A 4,795-nucleotide genomic window follows, 5' to 3' on the forward strand; every position below is an offset into this window, starting at 1 on the left:
TTTCTTGTCCAAAAACACCCCAACAAAATGAAATCGTAGAAAGAAAAAATAGAACCTTACTGGAAGCCTCTAGAACTATGTTAAATGAATATAACTTACCTAAATATTTTTGGGCAGAAGCTGTTAGTACAGCCTGCTATGTGCAAAATAGAACATTAAATAAAAGACACACTACAAGAAAAAAGGTCTACTATAACATTTTTTTAATGACACTTATAAAAAAATGTCATTATAAATACTTTATAGTGACATTTATCAAAAACCAAAAAATAATAATAATAATAACATATTATACCCTTTATTATGACAGTTTTGATAAATGCCAATATAAAAACAATTAGTTTAATAATTTACGTAACTTAATAAACACAATTATATTAGACTCTTTCTTTTCCCTTTCCCTGTGCCGATTCTTTTTCTCACGCCGCATGATATTTTTCTCACGCCGCTAGGTTTCCTTTCGCCAGCAATCGAGCTCGTTCTCCTTCGATCGAAATCTCCTCTTTTCCCAACGTCGCACGCCGCAAGTCTCCTTTAATCGATCTCCTCTTTTCCTTTCGTTCGCATGCCGCAAATCGACAATCACACACGACCAAGTTTTGCTTTTCGCACACCACCACTTTGTCCTTAGATTTCGTCTTTTACCTACGCCACACCTCTCGGTCACGACGCACAAGATTTCTATTTTTTGCAGGAAGCCGCATTTCTTTCTCATGCCGCAAGCCGCCGCTCACACAAACCTCTGCTGCATTTTCCAGGAACGCGCCGAATCCACCCTTCATCTTCTTAGGTTTGTGTATGTGCTAATCCTATCTTGTTTCTAGGTTTTTGCAGATTTTTTTTTGTTTTGTTTTGCTTAGTGTTACATTTTTTTTTTATTTTGTTTAGTGTTACATTTTTGTAGATTTTTTTTGCTATGTATCCAAATTACCAACAATTGAAGAATCTTGATTACAATTTTCCAGAACATCCCTCTGATCAACTTCAAGTTTTTTGAAATTATTCAAACTTTATTCAGCTAATTCACGTCTTTACACCTATTGTATCTGTCTGTTGTGCAATTTTCAAGCCTCTTTGTGAAATGATTTTCATGCTTGTTGGTAATACTATCTATTATTGGGGTAGTACCATGTGGTAAAGTAGTCATCAAGCTTAGTTTGTGTGCTCATTCAAATTTACATTAAAGAGCATTTCAGTCTTAGTTCTTAGTAATAGCTATACCCTGTTTATTTTGCCAATTTCATACAGTTATAAAGGTTCAATCAATTTAAGGAACCTGATTGTACTTGTATTTATTCTATAGAAAACACAAGAAATAATGAGCATGTAAGATTAAAAAGTCAAACATCTGTCATTATCATGTTTTGATTCAAATCGAAGGTGCTGATAACTTATATTACATTTACTTCTAAAATGTGTTTACGCAATAGAATGCTAGTTTAAACCTAGTCTTTGACATAGCTTTGTTGATATGTATGATAAATTGTGTTCTATAGTATTGTAATGCAAGTGTATTTATGCATACCGATTTACTTATTGTATTGTATCTTTTGTATGATTGTGAGTTCCCGAGGGCATGATGCTTACTGAGGTTTTGAACTTTTGTCTTCCTTATTCCAATTGCTTAGATGAAATGATCTTTCCTCAATCAGTAATTGAACTTTTTGCTACTAACTTCTATTTCAAATGGCATTCAGGAACATGATGGGGATCTAAATAGTGCTATTAGCGCACATTTTGGTGAAATAGGCAAGGTTATATATGTATTAATATGTTTTACCATTTACTCAATACATAGTATTTGTGACTTTAGAAATGCTAGTGTTTATCATTAAATTATTTCCTAGGTTAGTTTAGAGTCATTGTCTCATCTTTATACTTTGTTGATTTTGCTTAAATACAGACAGTAGAGGAAGAAAGAGCATTTTGTGAACACTATTGAGAGAATCATGGAAGTGGGCAATGCTGGATCTGCTGAAGCATTTGATTTAACATGAGTTTTAGTATCCCCAAACTTAAAATGCTTTAGAGAATAATTTACTATATCTGTGCTTTTGTCTGTATATTATGAGTGCTCGACCTTAGTAGCAAGATAGTTTGATGTCATAAAGTACACATTTGACTAGACTTCTAGTAATGAAGTAAATGTCAAATGAAACTTCAAGCAAAATATTCAGTTACGGAATATATAATGTCTAGTTTGACTTCTAGTTTGAGTCTACATGCACTTCAGACTTTGAAACTCATATATAATGTCTCTGAATGGTAGCAAAGCATCTCAGCTACGGAATGTCTGCCCGTGCATTTACTGCTGCTGCTGAAACTCATATATAATTTTTGCTTGTTTTTTTGCTGCTGCTGCTCCCATCTAACTTCAAGTTTAATGCTTTTGCTTCTCTCACCAGTTACGTTAAGATAATATAATATTTCTGTTCAAGTTTGATGCTATTTGGAAAACATGCTTCTGTTGATTAGCTTTATTAGATTCTGTTGATTAGTTAAGATAATATAATATTTTTGTACAAGTTTGGTGCTTTTTGAAAAACATGCTTCTGTTGATTAGCTTTACTAAATTCTGTTGATTAGTTTTATTGAAGTAACTGAAGGTGGAAAACATGCCATTTAGATTGGATGAACTTGAATATTTGCAGGAAAAAAAAAGGGACACCCTCCATCATGAGTTGAATTATTCCAAGCTTGCTTTACTCATGCCAATGGAAGTCCTTCAAGTAATATTATAGTAGAAAGATTGGTAAGCTATTTTATACTCTTCAACTATGTTGTACAGATTTATTCATTGTATTTGTAGGTGATAGGTACTTGGATTTTTGTGAAGCTATACGACTGTTGAAGATGGTCTGCCTAGTTAGTTTTATTTTATAAAACTCTATTCTAAAACTTAATATTTTGAGTGTAGTGTGTTGTTAGTTTTGGATGTAAAGAACTTGTCGTTAGTTTGTATTTGTAACTTTGACTCAAATATTTGTTGGATGAATTTAGATTATCTATTTGCACTTTAAATAATATTTTATAATTTTTTTATTCTAAATGGTGGATGGATTGTGATGATGTGCAAATATTGAATTCATGTTATATATTCTATATAAATATTAATGATCATTTTAAATATATTTATAAATTATTATAACGACATTTGGTAATGTCATAATAGATTAGTTAAGGTGACATTTAAAATAATTTTATAAATTATCTTTACTGATATTTTTTATTGTCCTTATAAAAAATATAAATATCATAATAAATGAGTTTTGATGACATTTAGCTTTATCACTATTATGATGATAACACGACATATATAAATGTCCATAAAAAAGACTTGACATTTTAGAGTGTCGTTATATCTTTAAATTAGGACATTTTTCATGTTAGCATTGATATTGTATAACAATATTATAAAATGTCAGAATATTGAGGAGGGTCTAAGACGACATCACTTTATAGGGCATTTTTGATAGATGTCACCAAAACGTTAATGTCACCATACATATGTAATAAGGACATTTATGTATGTCAAGATAGACTAATTTTCTTGTAGTGACATAATAAAACCTTCTTTGAAATATTTTATAACAAACAACCCAACATAAAATATTTTAAAGTATTTGGATGTCCAGCCTTCATCTTAAATACTAGAGAACACTTAGGAAAATTTACCTCTAAAGTAGAAAATGAAATTTTTGTAGAATATTCTCTAAACAGTAGGGGTTACAGAATATATAATAAAATTATGTTAAAAATCGAGGAAACCACAAATGTAAAATTTGAAGAAACCCAAGGGCAAACTCAACCTCAACCTATTGAAATTAATAATTTTGAAGAAACCAATCAATCCCTAGACAATGAAGAAGATGAACACACTCAAGTAAATCAACCCCCTATAACTATAAGAGTCAACCCTAACCATCCAACTGATTAAATAATTGGTGACCCAGACCTAAGGGTTTAGACCAGATCATCCTTTAGGAACCTAAGTCAAATTTCCCTGATTTCAAAAATTGAACCCAAAACTGTAGCTGAATCCTTACTTGATCCAGATTGGATCATAGCCATGCAAGAAGAACTAGCTCAATTTGAGCGTAATGAAGTTTGAGATCTAGTACCACCATCTAAAGATAAGAAAGTAATAGAAATAAAATGGGTATTTAGAAACAAATTAAGTGAAACTGACGAAATTACTAGGAATATGGCTAGGCTAGTTGCCAAAGGGTTCAGTCAAGTTGAAGGACTTGACTATGATGAGACCTTTGCCCCAGTAGCTAGATTAGAATCCATTAGAATGTTACTAAGTTATGCAGCCCATAAGGGATTCAAGCTATATCAAATGGATGTTAAGTCAGCCTTTCTCAATGGACTAATAAAAGAAGAGGTTTATGTAGGTCAGCCTCTTGGGTTTGAGAATCTAGAACACCCTGATTATGTCTTTAAGTTAAAGAAAGCATTATATGACCTTAAACAAGCACCCAGGGCATGGTATGAAAGGCTAACATCTTACTTAACATCCAAAGGATTCAATCAAGGTCAAATTGACCCAACCTTGTTTGTTAAATTACTAAATAATGACATATTCATAGCACAAATATATGTAGATGATATAATATTTGGTTCAACTAACTCATACTTTTTAGAAGAATTTATTAACCTAATGGAACAAGAATTTGAAATGAGCTTAGTAGGAAAATTGACCTATTTCCTAGGATTACAAATCAAACAAACAAATGAAGGAAATTACATTTATCAACATAAATACACCAAAGAATTACTTAAAAAATTTGGA

At 31.5% G+C, this 4,795-nt stretch overlaps 1 long non-coding RNA gene across 4 annotated transcripts; it reads left to right on the forward strand.

The window, feature by feature from the left end:
- The first annotated feature begins 394 nt into the window (after positions 1-394).
- On the forward strand, positions 395-3,004 carry LOC122009844. Of its 4 annotated transcripts, XR_006119671.1 has the most exons (3): positions 395-2,003; positions 2,652-2,729; positions 2,810-3,004. It is a non-coding gene; the product is annotated as an uncharacterized LOC122009844 (long non-coding RNA). The 4 variants fall into 4 exon arrangements; XR_006119667.1 differs by having other exon boundaries at positions 395-2,729; XR_006119668.1 differs by having other exon boundaries at positions 395-2,729; positions 2,817-3,004.
- Positions 3,005-4,795: the final 1,791 nt, after the last annotated feature.

Source organism: Zingiber officinale, chromosome 8A, assembly GCF_018446385.1.
Source record: "Zingiber officinale cultivar Zhangliang chromosome 8A, Zo_v1.1, whole genome shotgun sequence".
In the NCBI taxonomy this organism is placed as follows: domain Eukaryota; kingdom Viridiplantae; phylum Streptophyta; class Magnoliopsida; order Zingiberales; family Zingiberaceae; genus Zingiber; species Zingiber officinale.